This window comes from Diaphorina citri, unplaced genomic scaffold (assembly GCF_000475195.1).
Source record: "Diaphorina citri unplaced genomic scaffold, Diaci psyllid genome assembly version 1.1 scaffold135, whole genome shotgun sequence".
Taxonomy (NCBI): Eukaryota; Metazoa; Arthropoda; class Insecta; order Hemiptera; family Psyllidae; genus Diaphorina; species Diaphorina citri.
The window spans coordinates 243,174-255,494 of record NW_007377572.1 but is presented as its reverse complement, the minus strand read 5'-3'; the positions used below and the strand labels follow the sequence as shown (position 1 = coordinate 255,494).

At 39.8% G+C, this 12,321-nt stretch overlaps 1 long non-coding RNA gene across 1 annotated transcript in view; it reads left to right on the top strand.

The window, feature by feature from the left end:
* LOC113465627 overlaps positions 1-12,232 on the top strand; it is a 21,971-nt gene extending 9,739 nt beyond the window's left edge. Inside the window, exon 2 of the long non-coding RNA XR_003390272.1 lies at positions 12,131-12,232. This is a non-coding gene — a long non-coding RNA (uncharacterized LOC113465627). The remainder of the gene's footprint in view (positions 1-12,130) is intronic.
* Positions 12,233-12,321: the final 89 nt, after the last annotated feature.

The window sequence follows — 12,321 nt, the reverse complement described above, 5'->3', positions numbered from 1 at the left end:
TTTGGCCAAAACCCCACCCCCCCCCCCCCCCCCCTCGGTATAGCTACACCGCTACAACAACAACAACAACACCAGCAACAACATATGGCTCTGGTCTAAGCTTGATTGGTAATATCAACTCGCATGCCAACAGCCTGGTGCAGTACTGCTGCAGGATTTACATCCGAATAAACAAATCCAATCCCTGATTATGTCATCAATATCCTGATAATACAAATGAGATTGATCGAGTGAGAAAAAAGTTGAATTTTGGACTTGACTGTGTTGAATATTGTGGCATGCGGACTTGGAGAACAAAATTGGAAACTTGAAGAATTTGTGGTGCACTTTTGGTGACATTCTAGACGGCCAATACATCCAAAGGTAAACCAAGATCTCTCTTGCTTAACTAAAGGCACACCTCGAGTTACTCAACATTCCAGGTTGTCCATCCAAAGACAAGCCACTCTTCCCGTTGCTTAACTGCAAGTGTCATACGCTCAACCAGTATTGAGCTATCGAGCATGATCCAGTGTTATTGACTCTAGGATTGATAAAGACTAGAAGATAGTACGTGCACGTGATTCGAATTTTAATATCTGAGGATGACTGGCAAGATATCACCTACCCTCTCCCTCTCTCTCTCTCTCTCTCTCTCTCTCTCTCTCTCTCTCCCTCTCCCCCTCCCCCCCTTTCTCCTTCGCCTCCTCTCTTTCTTTCCCTCTCCTCCTCTCTCTCGGAATTGAAGTTTTCATTGTTGTAAAATACTTTTTACATGAGTCTAATGTATTGTTTGCAAAATCATTATAATATTCTTCCTCTCTTCTTCTTCTTCTTCTTCTTCTTCTTCTTCTTCTTCTTTTTTCTCTTTCTCTTCCTCCTTCTCTCTTCTTTTTTTCTCTTTCTCTTCCTCCTTCTCTCTTCTTCTTCCTCTCCTCTCTTCTCCTTTCTCTTCTTCTTCCTCTCCTCTCTTCTTCTTTTTCTTCTTATCCTCCTAATTTTCCTCCTCCTTTGCCTGGGCTAAAGGGCCTCAATATTCTGTCTGGGCTAAATTCGAAGGGAAGGGGTTTTTCAAAGAGGGATTAAAAAATATTGGTGAGCTTTTTCGTTGGAGAGTTTCGGGATAAGGGAGTTTAAATTTTTGCCCTTTTTTGTGATAGAGGTTTTAGAGTGGACAGGTGAACAGGTAAGTTAGCACATAATACCTAAGTATTAGGGTATTATTATATTGATAAGCAGACGGGTAGGTAAATTATTAGTATTATTCGTAGATTCGTATAAGCTTAACCCAACTTTTAGGGCTGTTTGCCCCTAAACCTAAGCCTTAGACTAGGATTATATCATTACGTTTTTCTTCGCCTTTTCCCGTGTTCATACAGGGTTGACGTTTATCAATCAGCCCTAGGGTGATTGCCCTAACTTTGGGCTGACATTTGTTTGTGGGTACAAAATTTTTACGAGTGTATAGGGTATAGGGCATGTGAAGGGCTCGCACTCGACCTTAGCAAGGGCAATTTCAGGCTGGTATCCTCCCTGTTCAACCTCGGGTGAGTGTAATACTTGTAATATGGTATTACTAGTGGAGTAGAAGAGAAGAGGGAGAGAGAGAGAATGAGAAAGAGAGAGAGAGAGAATGAGAAAGAGAGAGAGAGAGAGAAAAGATACCATAAATAGGAGAACAAGAGAGGAAAAGTAGGAGCAAGAGAGAGGAAGAAGGACAAACGCACAAAAAGGGGAAAAGCCAAGAATTCAAAACCCTCTCTCTCTCCCCCCCCTCTCTCTCTCTCTCCCTCCCTCTCGGTTTTGTTTCTTTTTTTTAGGAAGGAAGAGAGAGAGAGAAGGAGGGGAAATTTCTTTGGAAAAAGAGGGATAATTTTTGCCAGTGAAAGAGGGAGGGAAGAATGAGGGAAAAAGAGGTAAGTTTTAGCTGTTTTCTCCATTTCTCCCGGAGAAAGTAATTTGATATGACGAATTCAATTATTTAATTGAGAGAGACAAGAGATCAAGAGAAACATGAGATGGAGAGAGAAAGAAAATGAGGAAGAGAAAGAGAAGGAGAGAGAAGAGAAGAAAGAGGAGACAAATAGGCCTAAGGGATTATTGGAGAAACGTTGAGGGAGAGAGAGAGAGTTAGAATGAGAAAGACAAGAATAGGTACCATTTTAAACATTTCCTAACGAACCCTGGATGGTTTTCTTTCTTTCCTCTCTCTCTCTCTCTCTCTCTCTCTCTCTCTCTCTCTCTCTCTCTCTCTTTCTTTCTCTCTCTCTGGGTAATTTACGGGTTTGCTATAAGGTGTGTCCACACATAGTCGACTCTCTCTCTCTCTTTCTTTCTCTCTCTCTGGGTAATTTACGGGTTTGCTATAAGGTGTGTCCACACATAGTCGACGACCGTCGATCAACCATCGATCGATGTGAATTGTTGTGGATCGACACTCGACACGGTCGGTCAACTATGTGTGGACACACCTTTATAGAAAGTCGTGTGATGTTCACACCAGGTACATTAAATATAAGGTAGTGTTACAAAATTTCTCGGGCTAAAAAAATTAATGTTGGGCGATTAAGGTGATAAAATTATCGCCTCGGAATAAATCACACTTTGATTAGCGAAGTGTAGGTACGCCGACATTAACCCATTAGTCCGACATAATTATGTTTTAACATGGGTTAAAACCCATTAGTCCGACACATGTTAACCCATTAGTTAGACACGTGAAATTTGATCTGGCGTGGGTAGATCATAATGATCTAGATTGGATTCCCGGACCAATTATTATCGTCGCTGCTGGAGCAAAAAAGCGTAAAACTATTGAAAGTTAATTACATTAATTACCCAGAAAATAACCGGTCCACAATGTACGAGTAAAGGAAGGCGCCTTCTGATTGGTTCAAAAGTTTTCGTTCATGTGGGGTCCAGTTTATTTTTATTTTTTTAGTGTGCACAAGATAGAATTACGCTTTTCGGTTTCAGCAGCGACTATTTTGATTCACACAGACCATTCTTGACTTCTAGACGTGTGAAATGGGAGGCTCCTCAGATCGAATATTAACGACAGTAATAATAATGATAATAATAAACAATAATAATGATAAGTTATAATGATACTGATAATAACAATAATGATACCCTATTAACGATATTCATGGTTCATGGTGCTCATTAAATTTGTCAAAATAAAATTTCAGTTCATAATGAATGAGTTCGCCCAACCGGCCCAAAACATCATTTTCTATTGATGTAAAAATCAGTGGCGGGTCGTAAGATTTTTAAAAGAGGAAGCTAAAAACCCATATACAGTATGCCGATTTACTGATGGTGGCCTTAATCTGTGTCCACTTATAGTCGACAGCCGTCGACTTCCTATACAAAAGACAACTTTTTTTTTCAGTCGTTCTTCAATCGACGACTGTCGACTATGTGTGAACACAGCTTTAGAGGTTGAATTTAATGACCTGTGGACGGAAGTAAAGCCTGCCTTGTAACCGCTAGGTCGTGGGTTCGATTCCCGCCCCGGAGCGAATTTGTCCTAAACAGATAAGGCTGGTTCTCGGAACTGCTGGCTTTTTCCTATCTTGCCCTCGCTTCTCTCTTTAATTTCGGGACGATAAGACCTCAGCAGTTACAGTTCCTTCTATCAAACTTGCTAAAAAAAACCTCCATTTTTTCTGCTTCCTCCATCCCAATTTCCTATCACACGTAAAGCTCCCAGCAAGCTCTCGCCAAAGTTACCTGCAGACTTATAAATGGGTAAAACATATACAGGGTTGCTCTTTATACATATGTAGATCTCATCAGAATTACTTTATCCAGAACTGCACACTTGTCGCTGGAAGCCCAGAAGAGGTTATAGGTAGCCCTATACCGATATCGGCTAGAACTCATTTTTTGTGACGGTTGGACCATGGTCATGTAAATATGGACAGCATGAGGCAGAAAAGAACCACCCATAAGAGGAATGGTCTTATGGATGGTTCTTTTCTGCCTAATGCTGTCCATACATAATACACATGATATTGTTCAATAAAGAGACCATCTTATGTTAAGAATCTGGGAGCTTTCCCGTTTCTTTTCCTCCCCTCTTCTCCTTTATACGCCTGGAAAATTTATTGAGTTAGGAAATTCTATTTCCGCGAGGTTCCTTTTGTTTTGTTTTTCTTTTCTTCCGACCGAGGTGGGTCGAATAGGAGGAGGAGGAGGAGGAGGAGGAGGAGGAGGAGGAGGAGAAGGTAAAGAAGATGATGAAGAAGAAGGAATGGGACGAGATTGGGAACATTTTATAATGGCTAAACCTACGTACCTATTTATCAACTATCGGTTGTAAAAAAAAAAAAAAAAAAAAAATCCAACCCCTTCCCCCCCACCGCCCCTCTCCCCTTTTTGTTAAAAAAAAAAAAAAAAAAAAAAAAAAAAAAAAAAAAAACAATAAAGGCTGCAGGAAAAATCACATCTAAATTTTCGGTATGCGTTCAAACATTCCATTGGGAACAAAATTTTACATTCCAGAATACCTAAACATAAATACCTACACATAAGTACCTACTGCCCACAATAAATTTCATGGCACATATCTATATGAATTCCATGCGCACAAACAAACGAAGCGGGAGTCATGAATTATGACGTCATCGCCTACGGGAGCGTATGTCGTGACGTCAAACTTAACAATTTACCTGTATTTTTTAAATCAATTTATCTCGGGAAAAGTCGTAAGAAAAGAAAAATTCCGTTGGTCCTCATTTTTCCTGCTCTATGACTTTGAAACATCACCCAAGTAAGCGCAACTGATCTATTATTGACAAATGATATCTTTGATTGTGTCTCTAAATTGTTGCCCCAGACAATATCTTCGGTATCTCTAATTGTTGCCAATATCCCAATAGAAATCACATTTGATTTTAATTGTCAATATTTGTTTTGATTGTCAAGAATCGAGAATTGATTGAATAGATCCAGACAGATGATGAATGAACAACAATACATATTTCAATATCAGATCTGTCTACATTGTATGGATTGTATCTAAATGCCTGTAGGTAAAAGATTAACCTGTTCATTCATATACTGTACCTTGTAGGGACCTACCTGAGTATTATTATGTTAAGGCGGTCTCTTCCTGATCCCTTGTGTGCCGCGTCCATTTTCATTTAGGACTATTGCACTGTGAAAAATGAGTACATATAATCATGTACGTACATAGGTAGGTACATATAACTACTACATAATATTAAATTAATAATACCTACATTGTATGAACCTATAAAACATACATGCACAATGTGCATGGTAAAAGAGATGAAAACTTTCATTAGAATCGGATTATTATTTTATTAAATTTCATGTTCTTCCCCTTCTCCCTCCTTCTCCTTCCCCCTGCAAATCTTTCTTCCTCCTCCTCTTTTTCCCTCCTTGTGCTCTTATGTTCTATGTTATTTTCTCCCCCTCTTCTCTTTCTCTTCCTCCTGTTCTCTCTCTCTCCCTCTCCCTCTCTCTCCCTTTCTCCTTCGCCTCCTCTCTTTCTTTGCCTCTCCCCCTCTCTCTCGGAATTGAAGTTTTCATTGTTGTAAAATACTTATTACATGAGTCTAATGTATTGTGTGCAAAATCATTATAATATTCTTCCTCTCTTCTTCTTCTTCTTCTTCTTCTTCTTCTTCCTCCTCTCTTCTTCTTTTTTTTTCTCTTTCTCTTCCTCCTCTCTTCTCTCTTCTTCTTCTCCTTCATCTCCTCTCTTCTTCTTCTCCTCTCTTCTTCTTCTTCTTCTTCTCCTTCCTCTCCTCTCTTCTTCTTCTTCTCCTTCCTCTCCTCTCTTCTTCTCCTTCCTCTCCTCTCTTCTCCTTCTTCTCCTTCCTCTCCTCTCTTCTTCTCCTTCCTCTCCTCTCTTCTTCTTCTCCTTCTTCTCCTCACCCCGTAAGTCGGGGACATAATGAAGCGCGTGGGTTTCGGTGTACTATACAGGGTGGCTTTAACTTTCGCCAGTAGCAGTTGCAAGTGACAAGACCATGAAACAATGGAACCCGGAACCTCCCATTTTTTTATGATTGCCAGAGGGAACTGTAACTGCTAAGGTCTTATCGTCCCGAAATCGAAGAGAGAAGGAAGACAGGATAGGAGAAAGCCCCGCCCCGGGCGGAAATCGAACCCGCGGCCTAGCGCTTACGAGACAAACGCGATACCAACCAAGCTAACGAGGCTGGCCTTCCGGATTTGTATTTTCTTTGGCTCTTCGGTCTCACTTTCTTGAGAACACTTGATTGAGTCACCCGGTATCTTATGATCATATTTACATAGGTTATTGAAGTCCTCTCATATTGTGTAGCAAATAACTGTACGCGTGTTCGATGCTTGTTCATATTCAAATTTCTTCCTATACCCAAATAGGTAGATACGTACCAAACTAAGACTAATACCTATCTTTAGACCCATACCCAATTACTTGCGCTTTATTCCACGAGTAACTTGTCTAAGTACTTATCTACAACAAACAGACAACTGACTGGTAAAGAAGCAAACAGGACTGAGCAAGGAATAGTCTCATTTTGCCTGGCTGGGGGAAACAGGGAGAAGACCAGCTTAGTCTTGCTGGGGGACTTTAAACAGGGAAGATACCAGCCTGAAATTTCCCTTGCTAAAGAAATAGGAAACAGTGTGATTGCACTCCAAGTCACAAGTACCTATGTATGTACCTTGTACCTAGTGTCACAGCAACTTCTAATAATGCAGGCAGTGGCGTGGCGTCAACTTTTCGAGAGGTCATCGCTAAATACCTATACTTAAAAAAAAAAAAAAAAAAAATGAGGGTTTCACCGCCTTTTTTTTTCGTAGCGATGAAAACCAACTGCTACATTGGACGCTTGTGGTGTGTGTCGTAGCATGCCCATCCCGTAGTATGCCTCCAATCCAGATGGCGAGAAGAGACACAATAACTTCCCATTTAGGTGCTGGTCAACACGAGAACATTAGAAAGTAACCCGTTGAAATATTTGCAATCGAAAAACGAGTACAAATTTTTGTCGATGGTGGGAATTCGAAACCCCGGGACCTTCCTGCATGGCAAGGCAAGCGCGTTTACCACTGGACTAACCGTGCCCTAAAATATATAAGTATGTATGTGTAGGTAATTTGTATAACTGAATACAAACATACTTTAATTGAAACATGCACACAATGTTATGTAAACTTACCATTTTACTTTTGAATTTAACTAGGTAGTACCTAGGGTTCTTAAATTTCTGATGGATCTTCACAAAATTATCGAGTACCTATCACTTTTATCTTTATCAAATTATCACTTAAATAAAAATAAAAGGGAAAACGCGAAATGACAATCAAATTATTAAAAACTGTCACACTCAAAATCTGCGAAAACGCCGAAAAACTATCATAATCATAGAATCATTCCAAACCGAAACAAGAGGAGAACGCGAGAAACTAGAAACATAACCTCAAGGAAGTCACATGCAACTGTTTGATAGGGTAAACCAAAAGATACTAGAGTACTCAGAAAACCAGGAGCAATTCGATGATTTAGGTACGCTCTGTATAAAAAATAAATACCAGGGAGAGAGAGAGGTACTCGAAACTAGACCGAATATAAACGAATGCGCCCGAAGTAGCGATTCCAATCCTCCTTCACAGTTCACACAGGGGACAAGTGTGTACAAAAATCTACAGATATAATCAATGCAATATTGGGGGATTCAAGATTTCTAGAGAATCCATGACCTTGTGAATGCTAGGGGAGAGAGGATCGAGACTCGAGAGGGACTTGGCAAGTGGGAAAAAATTTCTCCCTGCATTTTTTTGTTTTCCCATCAGAAATTTCATACCAAACTGTACGTTTTCTATCGTCTTCTTCATTCAAAAAAAAAAAAAAAATGGAAATTGGCCTGGTCATCGGCGAATCCAGAGATGACCGGACGCCACGCCCCTGAATGCAGGATACAGGAATCATAGGGTCTCCTGGCAACTAACTGATATACGGCATACATGAAAATATTCATAAAGTACCCTGGTATACTCGTACAATATTCATAAGGCGATATTCATGTTCATAATAATCACTGGAGAGGTGATTTATAGTTTCATATTGTCGGTTTCAAACACATAAACTCTGACTCCCCGTCTTCCACAGAGATATCTTCTGTAATACCCATCCTATTCGCTAAGGTTGTAACTTCCTTAAAGCTCCGTCTTGAGTGTAACTCTCGGGTAATATCCTGAACTTATAACTCTTTTTCAGGGCCGGACCAGCTTACTCGGGCCCGGCGTGAACTGGCGTGAAGGGAAAAAAAGAGAGACTGCTAATTTATCTTCTAAAAAAAGTAGGCTCCGTCTTGAGTGTAACTCTCGGGTAATATCCTGAACTTATAACTCTTTTTCAGGGCCGGACCAGCTTACTCGGGCCCGGCGTGAAGAAAAAAGAAAAAAAAAAAGGAGACTGCTCTTTTATCTTCTAAAAAAAGTACTGCTGATTCCGGGCTCCCTTTGAGGAGCTCGGTCCCTCGGCAAATAGAATGAACAGGGAGCAGACCAGTGTCTTCCTATGGGACTATAAAGAGGGGTCAAAGCAGCCGAACCCTAACCAGCTTGGCTAGCTGGAGGTTACAAAGGGTTTATAATGCTTCAAAGGAGAAGCACAGTGAAGTTCATTTACATGTTTGGTTTTCTTAAATTTGTGGGATATTAGAGAAAAATGCAACTGACGATGACGTCAGAAGAATAAAGAAGGAAGAAGAAACAAACAAACAAAGAAAAAAAAAACTGAAAAGAAGAAGGTAAAAAACAATAAAACAAACGAACTGCTGCAAATAGGAAGACTCTGGGCACAGGAACATTACGAACTACATAAAGGTGACTGGCAAAATACCTGTCTACCTACAGTTTGCATAAACCAATAGGTTGTGCAAAATGCAAATCACACTCAGTAGGCAGATTGGTTTCATTCGAGTATGAATCATAGTCTGCCCAGTCCTGTGGTACTGTTGTTATTATTATTACTACTATTATTATGTATTCCTACTATTACTACCTGTGGACTTTATAGTCCTTAGAACCAATTTCCTATCACACGTAAAGCTCCCAGCAAGCTCTCGCCAAAGTTACCTGCAGACTTATAAATGGGTAAAACATATACAGGGTTGGTCTTTATACATATGTAATAGATCTCATCAAAATTACTTTATCCAGAACTGCACACTTGTCGCTGGAAGCTCAGAAGAGGTTAGGTAGCCTTATACCGATATCGGCTAGAACTCATTTTTTGTAACGCTTGGACCATGGTCATGTAAATATGGACAGCATGAGGCAGAAGAGAACCACCCATAAGAGGAATGGTCTTATGGATGGTTCTTTTCTGCTTAATCCTGTCCATACATAATACACATGATATTGTTCAATAAAGAGACCATCTTATGTTAAGAATCTGGGAGCTATTGAACTACGAGGCAAGAGGCACGCAGAATTTCTCTAAATTATACACCCTGTATTGATGTCAGGACAAACAAATACCCCGTAAGTCGGGGACATAATGAAGCGCGTGGGTTTCGGTGTACTATACAGGGTGGCTTTAACTTTCGCCAGTAGCAGTTGCAAGTCCATGAAACAATAGAACCCGGAACCTCCCAATTTTTTTATGATTGGCAAAGGGAACTGTAACTGCCAAGGTCTTATCGTCCCGAAATCGAAGAGAAAAGGAAGACAGGATAGGAGAAAGCCCCGCCCCGGGCGGGAATCGAACCCGCGGCCTAGCGCTTACGAGATAGACGCGCTACCAACCAAGCTAACGAGGCTGGCCTTCCGGATTTGTATTTTCTTTGGCTCTTCGGTCTCACTTTCTTGAAAACACTTGATTGAGTCACTCGGTATCTTTATGATCATATTTACATAGGTTATTGAAGTCCTCTCATATTGTGTAGCAAATAACTGTACGTGTGTTCGATGCTTGTTCATATTCAAATTTCTTTCTATACCCCAATAGGTAGATACGTACCAAACTAAGACTAATACCTATCTTTAGACCCATACCCAATTACTTGCGCTTTATTCTACGAGTAACTTGTCAAAGTACTTATCTACAACAAACAGACAACTGACTGGTAAAGAAGCAAACAGGACTGAGCAAGGAATAGTCTCATTTTGCCTGGCTGGGGGAAACAGGGAGAAGACCAGCTTAGTCTTGCTGGGGGACTTTAAACAGGGAAGATACCAGCCTGAAATTTCCCTTGCTAAAGAAATAGGAAACAAAGTGTGATTGCACTCCAAGTCACAAGTACCTATGTATGTACCTTGTACCTAGTGTCACAGTCACAGCAACTTCTAATAATGCAGGATACAGGAATCATAGGGTCTCCTGGCAGCTATCTGATATACAGTATTCATGAAAATATTCATAGAGTACCCTGGTATACTCGTACAATATTCATAAGGCGATATTCATGTTCATAATAATCACAAGAGAGGTGATTTATAGTTTCATATTGTCGGTTTCAAACACATAAAACTCTGACACCCCGTCTTCCACAGAGATATCTTCTGTAATACCCATTGGCCAAAATTGTGACGTTAGGCCACCCACTACTTGTGCTTTTCATTGGTCCGTGTGTGTGTCTGTCTGTCTGTAAACAAAATATCTCGAGAACGGTAAGAGCTAGAGACTTGAAATTTGGTATGCAGTTGTCAAATGTGACAAGGATGCGACACAAAACTTTTGGTTAAGATAGGTGCTGCGGTTGGCGGTATTTTGACCGCTTTTTGGCGGTTTTCGGTGTAATTTATTATTATCTCGGGAACAATAAGAGCTAGAGACTTGAAATTTGGTATGTAGTCCACAAAAGTGACAAGGATGTAACTCAAAACCATAGGTGCTGCGGTTGGCGGTATTTAGGCCGATTTTTGACGGTTTTCCACCGCTTTTGGCGTTTTTCCTTTAGGGAACTTACTGCATGGTGTAACATATATGACACACTAAGGTTTTACCGGTATATCTCGGTTAAAAAAAAAGATAAAAAAAAAATAAAAAGAATGGGTATCTTAGAATTCTCTAAGGTAACACATATATTTTTTTCGGCAAAAAAGAAAAAATCATGCACTTAAGGGTTAATATTTAGATACCGATATCCCACTATTGAATGAATGGCTCGTAATATTTTACGATAATATTGTTTTTAAAATGTCGTATCGTTTGATTGTCACATTACTGTCAATATTCTAATGAGAACCGATAAATATTTATTGACATCTTCCTGGTAGATGGGTGACACTAATGGAGGATTGGTATCTTAGTAGATGAGTAGAGTTGATTTCCATATTGGTGGATTACTTGCTAGATGGGTTAACACTGAAGAATGACAGATGTCGAATGACTAGATAGTTAGGCAAGGGACCTATAGGTATCTCATGGTGTTTTAACCCTTATCTTGGCACTTTATCCATATGAATACATTCAAATTGCGACACTTTTAAAACCCCTTTGGACGCCCAGAAACAATATTTGGGCTCCTTCCATGTTTTTACAGATGATTTTCTGTTATACAGAGAATTTTGAAATAATAATGAAACTTATGTGGTTTTTGTAATGTAAAACTTCTGAAGACATTTTTCAGGTGGCTATGAAAAACAAGATAATTTATTTTAATGTGTTCTCGTGTTGCAGGTGATGATGCTGAAATAAGTTTCCTCACAATATTCTAATGAGAACCGATAAATATTTATTGACATCTTCCTGGTAGATGGGTGACACTAATGGAGGATTGGTATCTTAGTAGATGGGTAGAGTATCGTAGTAGATGTGAGTAGAGTTGATTTCCATAATGGTGGATTACTTGCTAGATGGGTTAACACTGAAGAATGACAGATGTCGAATGACTAGGTAGTTAGGCAAGGGACCTATATGTATCTCATGGTGTTTTAACCCTTGGCACTTTATCCATATGGATACATTCAAATTGCGACACTTTTAAAACCCTTTGGACGCCCAGAAACAATATCTGGGCTCCTTCCATGTCCTTGCAGATGATTTTCTGTTATACAGAGAATTTTGAAATAATAATGTACCTTATGTGGTTTTTGTAATGTAAAACTTCTGAAGACATTTTTAGGTGGCTATGAAAAACAAGATAATTTATTTTAATGTGTTCTCGTGTTGCAGGTGATGATGCTGAAATAAGTTTCCTCTATCTGTCATGAGATTTTGGACATGCCTGGTCTTGCTGTGTTGGTGGGGGATCCAGTCAACTCTATCTAAAGGTGAGATCCATAACTTCTTAAAATCCTTCAATTCTCTTTTCGTGTTTCTTCGCCTTTTCCCGTGTTCAGACGGGGTCGGCATTTTTCGTCAGC